This window comes from Ammodytes marinus (assembly GCF_949987685.1).
Source record: "Ammodytes marinus genome assembly, chromosome: 8".
NCBI classification, from domain to species: domain Eukaryota; kingdom Metazoa; phylum Chordata; class Actinopteri; order Uranoscopiformes; family Ammodytidae; genus Ammodytes; species Ammodytes marinus.
The window spans coordinates 7,680,491-7,693,828 of record NC_137212.1 but is presented as its reverse complement, the minus strand read 5'-3'; positions in this window follow the sequence as shown (position 1 = coordinate 7,693,828).

Sequence of the window (13,338 nt, the reverse complement as noted above, 5' to 3'; positions counted from 1 at the left end):
GCAACAACGGCTAGATTCTGTCCCCAAACTGAAGGCACTGGCCTCGAGAAAAAAATCAGGACTGGCATTTCAGGGGGACTAAGCCTGAACACCTCCTGGGGGTGATTCAAACTAGAATACACTCCCTCCGTAAACCAATGGTAACATTAAAATGGACAGTTATCCAAGGTTAACTTTTACAATTTCTTAAAACACACAGACACAGCCCACACATAAAGTTAGGGTTAAATTACCCTGATATTTTTGTACAGCTCATCCGGATAAACTGAGGATAATTTCAGAGTCACGGTGCATGTTTAAAAGGAGTTTAGGTGTTTAAAACATGTCTAAATGTTGCCCACTAGATGGAGCCAAATGAATTACCTACAGTATCTCATCATGGCTGACTCATTTATTTTTTTGTATTGATTTTTTTTATACAAACGCTTCCTTGGTTTACTTACAATTCTGTTTCATTTTATTCTTTAGTTTATTTTCTCATTTACTTGTCCTTTTTTAGTTTATCTGCTACCTTAAGTCTTCTCCATATGGTAGTGTGCCACAGCTTTCTGGATGCCAATAGGTATTTCAAGTCCATTAAGTCTTAATCCTAACCTAACTTTAAACAGATATCCACTCTAAAATGTAAAGATTTATGTAATGGGGACTTGTATTTTGTCCCCAAAGGTGAGTCCCCACAAGTTGACTGTGTAAACAGATTTATGTCCTCACAACATCTGCAATACAAGTAACACACACACACACACACACACACACACACACACACACACACACACACACACACACACACACACACACACACACACACACACACACACACACGCGGTGCACTGAGTGCAGATCAGTGTCTCTCTGAAGCCACCTGCAGTCCCCCATTAGTTGGCAAGGAAATGGAATTTAAAAGATTCAGACCATGAAATGTGGCCAATAATGCCAGCTCTGATCTAAACCTGTGCTGAATCTCAATGATGGGCTGACGGCCCTGTCACATTCAACTATTGAAACTTTGCCTGACACTCGGTTCCACTCTCTGCTACTCAACTTTACCCAAGCCTTTCTTCTACTCTAAAATATTGTTTATCTGTCCTTCGATTCTAATAAAGTCAGCTAAACGAAACAAAGCTGTGATTGATGGTGTTGCTAGTTTAAAGCTGCAGGTCAGTAAGACAGTAGTCTCGCGAAGCCAGACCAAACTACAGCAAGTAGTATGGTAAGACAGAGACATTATGTGCATGTTTTGGTGAATCTTTACAGGTGCACTTTATTGGTGCATCTACTTTTGAGTGTATAATTACATTTCATGGATGTGTCTCTATAGTCGCTTTCCGACTGCGCAGGATCAAGCCGTGAGACAGCCCCGTCCATGTGCTGCTGAAATAAACGGACAGAAGGCCTGTTAGGAGTGATGGCCTGCAACATCAGCATGTTGAAAGCAGATGGCTGGTGGTGCCTGCAGTCCTATCTCTGTCCCACATAGGCTCTCTGGGTAGATTCGACATAAGCTTAATTAATGATTTGATAACTGCAGAGGCGTTAAAAGGAGCATGGAGACAGGCGTGAATTCCAAACGTTAGAGCTAAACTGGCAAGTAATTTGGTGTGAAGGGATTTCTTAACACATGCTTTACCAAATGCTCTCCCTTTGCCTCTCTGTCTCTCACACTTATTCAGACAGGCCCAGAGTGAACTCTACAGCAAGTTAGAAATAAGGTGCACATCTAGTAACTAAACAAAGTACATGTTTTTCCTGTGAGCCTTCACACAATGGGAAGCATCCAATCTTGATTTAGCCAACATCTGTGAGATATGCAAGTCAGTCTGGATGAATAAAGCTAGGCTGATAGTTCTCAGTAGTGTGGAGAGAGAGGTGATAAGTATGCCCATGCATCAATCAGAGTGTATTCATATCTTAATCAAAATGTAAGTTTTGCTTATTGTGTCATGATAGTATCATGTTATAGAAATAGAAAAGTTTGAAAGTTTTTAATACATCACCGAAGACATCGACAAGATTAGAAATCGATCTCATGTGTATACTGTGTATTATTATACTATCTGTGTATTTATTATACTAAAACTTAAAGGAGGACTTGTCACCCTTTGTACAGCAGAGCAGTGCGAAGAGGCAACTGCTTGGCTAAAGGACTTTGTATTCGCTAAAAAAAAAATATATATATCTATGGTATGCAGTATATATGTGCAATTTCAGGGTCAGAGACCAAGATGATTAGCTTTCCTGCTAAAAAAAAAAAACCCAAAACCTTATCACCATTTAGCACCACAGCTAAATAAAAGGTCCTTTTTTGCCCTGTCCAGACTGGCGTCGTTTCTATGGAAACTGAGGCAGGTCCGATGTGAGGGGAGAGCATGTGTGATCTCTGTGGCTCTCTCACTGAATATATCAACTCTATGAAAGACCACATTAATTCCTTGTTCTCCCATGAGAAGAAACACACAAGCCACCTGTCAGCAAAATATAAAATCCCCTCAGGGCAGGTATGAGTCTGCTAGTCTGTGAGTAAAACCAAACACCAACAGTTAGCTATTAAAATCCTTTCACAATTCAAAAACCTAATCATACTAATTCCACAACACATATCTATCTGGAACCTGGAGACATTGGTCTGAATCTATCTCTCCACTCAGCCATTCCTCTGCCTCTGTGCATCTCTCGCTGCAATTTAGGTGAGAGCCATCTGTTGTTGGGCCGTAGGCTCAAATCTTTGCCTCAGTTTAAAATACCCCCCGCCCCCCTTCCTTTGGCAAAATCTTTATCATTAAAATAGGTGTGAAAAATAAATATATTCACGTAGTGCAATCAGCTGTTTCTAAGCTATTAGCACTTTTACAATTTTTGGACAAAACCGTTCTTGAGTAAAATATTAAAGTCATGGTACTGTGCATGTATTACCATACCACTACATTTATATATTTCTACCTCTAGCAGCTACAACATTTAAATGTGCCTTACACTTTGTTGCACAAGTATGAGCAATCTAACAATGTAATATTGTATAACTTATCAGTCACAGAAACAGCTGAACAATTTAATAAATGGTCATGTCTTGTTTCAGCAAGTCAATGGCAAGAATGGCAGTTGTAATAGCTTAACAATTATATAGTGATAAATTTTTATCTAAATATCTCTTCTAAATGAATGTTATTACTGCCTGGATTATGTGGATTGTGCAGAGGTTTTCCAGTCCTGGAAACGTTGCATTGTATTCTGTATAGTTGCAGGGAGGTCATCGAGGCATATGATGTGAGTACAAAAGCACAGGACACCTGAGACTTGGGTTAGCACCTGGGTTATCATGGATGTGTTCACGGTAGGCTGGCTTGACACTTTGTTCCTGACCTTGGAAAAAATGGGATTTTACTTATATCTGGTGCTTCTTGATTTAAAATATATATCGAGCATTGAAGTATTTCTCTTACCATAACCAACCATAACAGACTTTTAGTTACCTGAACATACTCATTAAGACATTGATAAAGCTTTAGTGCTAACACTTAAGACACAATAAGGCTACATTAATTAACTGCTAATTAATACTTATTAGGCATTAACTAACTAGTATTGCTTAGTTATTAATGATGAGTTAATGCTTAGTATGCGTTTACTAAGCAGTAACTAACAGTTAATTAATGTACCCTTATCGTAGTGTTACCGCTTTAGTTGCCATGATTGGATATAGCAGGGAAACAAAATAAAAAAATGTACTTTATCAGAGAACATGTGCACTCATACATTCAGCATAAACATTATTTGAGTGCCCTGAAAAGGTTCTAATTAGTTTGGTAATTGTCAGTCTATTTTAGGAGGCAGGTTTACAACAGTTACCTATTGTTGTAATGTCTGGGTGCCTTCATACTTTTGTTAGTGAGACTAGGAATACAAAGAACTATGTTTAGATAAAGAAAAAAGCAGAACTTGAAACAGCAGGGGAGCGATGAGGTGTTTTCCCCCCCCCTAAGTAGTTGGTGCCAGATAATTACCAGGAGACTCCAATTTAAAAGGTGCAGTCATATTGATTAAAGTGGTCTGCCTTTAGACTTTAATTCTTGTTATCCAGAGTTTCACAGAACAAAGAGGAAAAGGCAAAGTGACCGTCTGGGGAATCAGAAATCCAGCTGGAATTTCAAAGCATGTTTTAGTTTTTTCCTTTTTTTTAGTGCCAGCTGGACATCTTGTCTAGAATAAAACAAGTTCGAATGGAGTTTAGCCAAGGACATCTATGTGCTCTGACATTTTCTATTCTCTGAAGTCGATTCTCCTTGTGACAAAAAGAAAATAAAAAAAATGAAAAACACCTCTTGCATGTTTTTGTGATTGAATGACCTTGGATTTGTTTGTTGCTGTCAAACTCTGAAACAATGTGCTGTTTGAATCTGGGGACTTCTTCTAAAGACTCAAGTGTTTCCAGCGAACAGCAGATTAGGACTCCCTGTGGACTCGAACCAACAACTACTGCTGTCAGATATCCTCTTTGTCTTTTGTCTGATTTTCTCTTAAACGCTACACAATCAAGTTTATTGTTCCACCAGTTTAAAAACACACATACTTCATTAGGGGATATCAATTTCCCCTGACTGCATGTTTGATGGGCCATTGCTAAAGGAAGGCTCTGCTTGGCATATCCATTACCTTTTATACACTCGACACCCATCATCAGTTTCAGCCAGTTTCTCTAGAGATGGTCCCTCTGTTTCGGGGTCACTGGCAACCTTTCAGCCCCTCTTTAAAAGTAATTATGAATCATTGTTATGACCAGCTTAAACGTCAAAAAGTCATAAATCACATCCGTCCCCTGCACTCTCCTTTGCTCTATGCCTGATTTATGCTGAATGGAAACTATTTAGTGTAGAGGATTTTCCACTTTCAAATCCAGTGATTATTGCAGGGCAGAATTAAAGGGGATTGAATGAACAATGAGCTGACAAAATGACTCGGAGAAGAGGGCAGACTGTGTGGGTGGCACAGTGACCTGCTGGTTAGAGAGACTGTCTCATTACTGATTTCACACATAGATTGCCTTTTTGACACTTGTGTGCCTCTGACCCTTAACCACCTTGTTATAAGTAGCAGTAGACATTTTATTAGCTTTAACTTGCCAAAAAGTTTGTTTGCGTCAACCCTGAAAAATACTTTTGATACCATTTCAGCACGGCCCATTTCTTTGAAAATGTTAAGTTAGCTTTGGTAAAAGTTATTTCCATTTTCCTCTTTGGGTACATTTCTTTCTGTTCTAATCATCTCCGTCCCTTACACTTTTCTGACACTGTAATTCTGACCCTCACCATATCTGATAATGATCTTCATGCATGCCCCCCCCTTGATCTTCAAGATATAATTGAAATGCTGTCTTTCTTTCTTCCAGACTTACTTTTGTACAGCCCATCAACACCTACAGCAGTGGTTCTCAATTATTTTCTGTCATGTCTAGGGGACAGAAATATTTTCGCGCCCCCCCCCCCCCCCCCAAATTGAAATACTATTGAGAACCTGCTAATATTTACTTATTTATTTATCTGTACAAACCACTGTATGAGTTTCTGGCAAAAGCATTCTGCATACAATCACCTTATTATAAAATTAGAAAACAAAAATTAGCTGAGATAACTTCTGCAGCAAAAAAATTCAAAGTTCAGTTTATTAGCTCAATTTGTAACATTTAAACAAGACTGCTCAGTCTGTGTGAATCTCAGGACAGAGAAACAAGGTGTTTTTTATTATTATAGGCCAATAGGCCTTCTGTGACGCGATAACCAATAATGAATTAATGTTATTATTGTCTACTTGCTTGATTTCTTGTTAAATAGCCTAAAGAGACACTTGGAGACACATGTGGACAATCATTTACTGCAAATCGCGGCCTTTCGCGATGACCATACACATGACTTATGACCATACACAAGCACACATCTTGCTAGCAAAAAAAAATAAAAAATAAAAAAAATGTTTTATTTTTTTTTGGTCAGTTGGAAATCAAGGCAGCCCGCGCCCCTCTCCCCCCCCCCCCCCCCTGACAACTCACGGCGCCCCCCCAGGGGGGCGCGCCCCACCATTTGAGAAGCACTGACCTACAGCCTTGAAGATGTTCATATTCACTAAACCACCTGTCGACGTGAAAAGCGTGTGAAAAATAAGAGACCCTTTGGAAAGAGGTCAATGCTGAAGATAAGTGTTGACGATTTGTAGTGGTGGAGCCTAACTATGCAAAACAGCAACACAATCCTTTAAGGGACACAGTTTTCATTTGTGCTTTTAGGCCACCTGTACTATCCAGCCAAGCTGAGGTATTGCTCTGTCTCTTCTGAATGGTTGTGTTCATACATTATGTTGTCTTTTATTTATTTGTTTCTCTGAAACAGAACATTTGAATTATTTTGCTTTCTGGTGGAGCATCTCCAAATATACACCAGTTTATAACAGTGTTATCCAACTAAATATTCAGGGCCTAAATAATGCAAATGTGTTAATTTTAATAAATCCAATTCACCTTCTTTTATTCAGGTTTAAACACGCTTCACTGAACCTTAACCTTCGTATACCTGCTGAAACCAAATATAACCCTTTAAACATTAATGTTACAGATGACAACAGGCTTGTCAAGTATTCTCCTAGAAGTACCTGAAACTGTGTAGTATCCTAGAAGGTTTGTGGTTAAGAAGCTATTTTAAAGGACACTCACACTTAGAAACTAACAGCCTTCTCTTGTTGTCCTTGGTTTATCCCTCAAGGCCCTTTTTTCAATAACAAGCTCTTTCGTTTTACTGAAGTTGTCCTTGACGCAATATAATCTATAGTAGAGGAGTGTTGGGAATAAAAGAGACCTTTCTAGATTTACAAATCTTTGTATTTGCAAATCCTGTACTTTGGTCTGAACAAGCTAAATCTTACTAGACAATATTACTTTTGATTTAGTTTTAATACAGTTTTTAATTTTTGTTGAATGCAATTCTTGACTGAACTAGAGGATGTGTATTTATTATATATGATGATTATACATTATTATTGTGTTAACAGCTTAAAGTGGCCAAAAACAAAACAAACAAATCACATAACATAAACCATAACACAAATACACAACATTGTTAATGAGAATAATTCTTAGTTTAACGTTTCTCTGGTTAAACTCAAATGATAATCCAGTGTCTCGCTGTTCCAGCTCTGTATCGATTCAGCTAAATGCAGGAGAATGTCAGTGGTTTCACTTGTCGATCAGCAGAATGGCCTTTCTGGTTCGCTCTCATTAACTCGGTAACACACCCATCTGCTGTCACTCACAGGGCCAGAATATCAAGGGAAATTGGCAACTTTGCCCCCGACACCGAGAGCATTAGAATGAGTTGATCAAACATTTAGGGACCAGACACCAGACACTTTTTTTTTGCTCATTGTAATGTGTAGCCAGAGTTTATTATTCACTACATGCTCAACCTGGTTCAGTCCCCCAAGGCTGTGAATCCCTTTCTCACTTTAAAAGCGTAACAAAAAACACATTTATTTCTGAATCAGTTCACGTTCACAAGCTAGGTGTAGCATTTTAAGCATCAAAGGATCCTTGTCAAATTGATGTGATAGCTACGTATAACTACCAAAAACAAATCACACTTTTGTCAAGATAGCATAGCCTCTGACTCACACCAGTGGTAACAGCTGGAGCTTGCGTTTCTTACAAAATTTCTCCAAAAAATTAATAAAGTGTGCTGCTTGATGTCAAGGCCTAATTATTTTGTTTTGGTTTTAATTTCAAATCAGAGGATACACAAATTTAAAAATATACTATATTTTTAACACATAATCAGGACTTTTTACTTTTCTGTAATCTCCAGTGACTTCCTTACATTATTTATGTGGCAAACCGTATGCAATTAACTGTTTTAAAGTGCACTGCAAACATGTACACCTTTAAAAACGTAACGTGGGAAAGGAAAACAGGTCTCCCTTGTAAAAGAATCTTCGGTCTCAATGGGAATTACCTGTTGAAACAATCAATAGAAGATTTTAATTAGAGTAAATGTGAGCTTGGCTTGATTGACATTTACCTCACCCTTTTTCTTTTAGCAGGTAGTATCCATTCAAATACCAAAGGTGAATAGTCAGTGGTCTCATTCACCATGAGTAACGGGGTAACTGTCAACTTTCTGCAGTGAACTATATAACACCTATTGGTGTAGCACATGTATGACCTGTTGCATGCTGCAATGCAATGTGCTCTTTTTAAATAACCACTTATTCGCTCAACCTACAATATGCGGTTGGTGTTTTGCAGCAAAAAAACAATTTATCAATGACTTAAAAAAAGGTGTAAAAAGCAAGCTTGTTGACATTAAATCACATCAAGTACATTTTATTTATGTAGCTCAATATCACCTGTTATCCTTTGACCAAGGGTATGCTTTACAGACTGTCCTTACACCAAGGGTATTGTATGCTTTACCGTTTGTTAAGCCCCCTGTTGACATCAGGCAAAGACGCTGTGATGTATGGATGTAACATGGTGACATGAACTAAATGCCTGTCTGTTCTGTGCTTGTCTGCCCAGTGTAATAGACCCCTCTGGTAGACTTAACCTTGTCTCAGCACCCTCAACACATCTGACTATAGGCATTCCCACTGGGTTAAGAGCAGCGAGGTGTGCTGGGGAGCGCTACATAAATCCAACACACACACACACACACACACACACACACAGTCACACATCCGAGTGACTATCAAAGTTTGCTCCTTTATTATTTACGCCCTTCATATCCCTCCGTCCATCGTTGGCATGCACTGTATATCATAAAACTGTTTAATGAAACATAAATGAATGTGCTGGAATTACAATAACATGCCTCTCTGACTTTGTGTCTGACAGTGAAGCCTGCTGGTTCGAGGGGCCAAGCTGCTGCCGTTGAATGAGGCGGTAATAACTTAGTATTAATATATAACACAATATCTGTCAGGGATCTCCTAAAACCTCTTTAGCACTGGAGATATTATGATTTGAATCATTTATTTCCAACCCGATATAAAAACCTAATTGAGACTCCTTCAGGACTTCCATTATTCATGTTTTCCGCGAGCTGCGGTCAGATTCCAGCATCCAAAGATCGCTGTAATTACAGAATGAAAAATGGCCGACCGATGCGTCAGACAGAAGTGGTTTTCTCCCAAGGTTCTGCGTATTGTTTGGCTGGTTCATTCTTCACCCTCCCCTCCAAACCAGGTATGTCGTAGATCACAGGGCCATACAGTATTACTCTGCTATTACACAGCCTTACCTTCAGTAGATTTTCAGAATAACAATGGATTTGGGGCTAGAATCCAGTTTCCAATGCACTGAGAGCGTAGAGGTTAGAATAAAGTGGGTTTATTATCTCCCATGCGGGCGGCGGGTTTACAAGATATTAAGTCTAGTCTTATCGGGGAGAGCCACAAAGGGCTGGAGCCCTGGGGGTGAGGAGGGGAGCAGACCATGTGCGAGCAACGTGTGATCCTTCCCATCCAAGGATTGCTTTTTAGGTGAAAGGATTTGACAGATGTAACGGACAGAGTGATTTCTTTTGCAATAGCTTTGCCGTAAATGAAACCCTGGTAGAGGTTGTTTATCAGTGCAATGCTTCTGAAACTGATGAAAATGACAATTCTAAATACCGGTAAGATGTATTTGAGCTTTGTCTGATCTAACCCATTCCTAACTATTCCATCAAGGTAGAGAATGTTTAGGTCTTGGTTGAGTTTGGGAAAATTCAAAATTCAGAAGACACCAGCGTTGACTGTTGGTAAAAGATCTAAAATGTTTTCGAAATCAAGACGCTGAACCCCGATTTGCTTAGGTTAGCTAGGGCTCTGCTGCTATTGGTTTATTAATGTGTTTGTGAATAAAGAATGAAAGGCAAACTATGGAAAAGCGCTTTGGGAAAAATCCCTATATACAGTGAGTGCCGTCCAGCCGTTTACATGTGACCACATATCTCATTAGGAGCTGGTATATGGTTCTTTTCTCTGCTTCATTATTTTAACATATTAGGTCCATTTGTGCTGGAGCATCTTGCATCTCTGAAGCATGAAACTCACTTTTATGCATATCGATCATTTACATGATTTAGTGCAGACTAGAATAGACCAGTGCGGCTAGTATAACAACATCGTGCTAATTCAATCATCATTCATGCAAACACACATGCTGTGCTGTTGTGTTTGTTTGTGTGGAGTACACAATCATTTTACATATTGTAGGTCATTTGAAGACATCTGAATAGACAAGCAGAACATTTGTATAATTTTCCTTCAGTACAGACATAGATATTTCGACTTGTTGTGACACTGCATCAAAACAATAAATGTGTCTGTTTGTGTTTCTTGCCACACGAGTATTCTTTTTCTCACACTTCTCTTCTCTCAAACTGATGGTCCATTCATCATATCACATCATCGTATACCTTCTGCACAAAGGCCCAGATAAAGGGAAATACTGTCAACGTCATCCAAAAAAACTGTCCTGGCTTTCTCTGGCTTTTTGATAAATGATGATAAATGTGACGGTCTGCTTACATATCACTTCTTCTCAGGCTGGTCTCTTGTCTTTGTGTTTGCATGTTTGCATATTTGACTCAATTGTTTTGATCGGCCTGCCTTTCTTGCATTGTGCCTTATACCATCTGTAGGGTCTCCTGCCTGTCTTGCCCCCTTGTTTGTTTATCTGCTCGTGAGCATTTCTGTGAGTCTGTCTTGGTCCCCTCTAACAAAAAAATAAATAAATATATATATATATATATACTGTATATAGGATCCCATGTCAGAGGAACTCACTTTGACAGGCAGTGGGCTCTGAAGTCCTCCTAACGACCTTCCTCTGCTGCTGTATACTGCTGACCTTTCACATCTACGGTATCAGCACTTATTCTGTCAGAGAAGCATTTTTACCCTGCATCCTGTTTAGTCGCCTTAGAAGAAAAAAAGAGGCAGATAAAGAAATAGACAAAGGATACACTGGAGACAAAGGCACTTTCAGCCCTTAAGCAGGATTCTGTGGCTGCTGTTGGAGCTTAAAGAGAGCCAGACCTGGGACACTGGATTAAGTTAACCTCAGGGGAGCAGGACATAATGCCTGTGCTTTGAGTTGTCAAGGCGAGACACTGCGGGCAAAACGATCGTCTTTTTAAGCATTGGTCAATGAGATTTTCAGTTAATTTGCTTCCATAACAAGTCCTTTTTTCATACTATAATATATAAACGTTCCAAAATGTACCTTAAGGTGTTTATTTTAGTAAATCTTGTCCATCTGCGTCTGTATATTTCTCCTGTTCAACCATCTTCAATTGCCATTATCTCAACATTAGTAATTGTTCAATACACTGTCTGAACCAATGATCTCAACTTCTAAATCCCTAACATCTTTTAACTTTCTATAGGGAATTCTCATGATTACCGTTCAATGAAACCAACATTGGTTGGAGGAGAACGGCCAAGAACAGCAGAACGTCTCTGATCTCAAAGTTTTACATTACACAGCTGAGAACTGGCAACTTCTGCGTCCCTGTTCCTCTCTCTCATTGAAATGTGAGAGATGCGTTGCTGCTAGAGAAACTTTGAAGTTGAAAATCAATTCCTAAAGCGGCAAAAATATTTAATCACAAATATGCACAGCAACTTTCTGTGAAAAAGGACACAGTCTCCTTTCGCATAATATATGGTGTATCTGCATTCAGTCCAGATACTTCTCCATTTCTCTGCTATTCTGAGGGATAGTCAGCAGTGGTCTCAGAAGGATTAATTATAGCCCGCCCGTAACTGAACAATCTAACGAAAACCTGTCAATCTGTCTGTTCGTCTATCTGATTGGCTGCCCATCTCTCCTCCTCATTAGAACAGCACAAGATCACACAACGAGCAGAACTGACTGTCACGCTTTAGATCCATATTTTAGTCATGTTCACACTGAGATGCATTTAAGCTACTGTCTAGTTGACCACAGTCAAATGTATTGATGTATGTATGCTGCTCTAAGGGCCGCAGCTTAAAGAGAGAGAGTTCACAGAATTACCATGGTGTATCTGTGATTGTGTTGTGTTTAATGATATTCTGTACGTAGGGAAAATACACAACGTAGACCGTGTCCTCCAAAGCCTTGAGCAGTTTCGAAGCTATACCGCTTGATACCACTTCCTCATTGACATTCATTGGAAACATTTGAGGTCGCAAACTTTTTCCTCGATGGTTTCAACGAGCAACAAACTTATGAATTCAACATTGGTTTCATAGAACGACTCAAACACTGTTATTTTCCTCTCTGTGATATGCTGGAGAGAAATTAAGTTAGTGGCCGGAATATTGATGTTTCAAAACAGTGTCCACGCTACATCTCCGTTTACTCTAAACAATGGCGCATGTCTCGACTGGTGATCTTCCCCGTCCCGCCAGGCAACATTTTGAAACGGCCTCTGCTGAAATTACACTTCTCATGTTGAAGTATAGCACACCCACAGCATCCCAATTGCTCAGGGTGCCTTGCCTTCATCCTTGTGCACTTACAAGGAAGTCGAAATGGCCAGGGCGCTGGAAAAATGCAGAATGAATTATGTGGAGTTGAAGAGGTGCAGAGAATGTAAGAGGCCGTGGGTTTGGCTGCCAGTCATGGCGCTGCAATTTTCTACCAGGATAGATTCCCAGGAACTGAGCCACAATTTATGAATATTTTACTTATCCATTTCCTAGGTGTGAAATGGTCCTGCTGCATGATGTGTCAATTGGAAGATGTCAAACACAGTATGCCAAAATATATATATACTGTATATTAAATGCGGTAAACATAAAGTTAAATATAATTATCCACTATAAAAATTCTGGTAGTATCATTCACCCAGTTATTACATTTAAATTCTGATATAATCATGAAGACATACACATTGAGCCATTCCTGTAATATTTTGGATGCAAAAAATTTAAAATATGTTAATTTTCAATATATTTAAAGGTGCTACGAACAGCAAACAAGACCAACGGTGCAAATAAGGCTATTTTTATCTTTATATAGGTTTTCTTAATGCCTTTGTTATGGGTATGCTCACCCAGGAACAACAGCTGGGGTAGTAAAACACTACTGCTTTTGTCCAAAGAGGTTGCAGGAATTAACACAAACTGAATGTTCCTCGGAGCACCTTTAAGTATACTGCATATTCTCACATAATTTGGTGTTGGTTCAAAGTAACTGTTTAAATTAGACCAAAATGCTTATTAATTCTACACTTTAAATATGAATAATTCATATTTAAAGTGCATAAGAACTCATATGAACCTGCTAATGAATTCATATTTAAAGTGCACAAGAACTCATATGAACCTGCT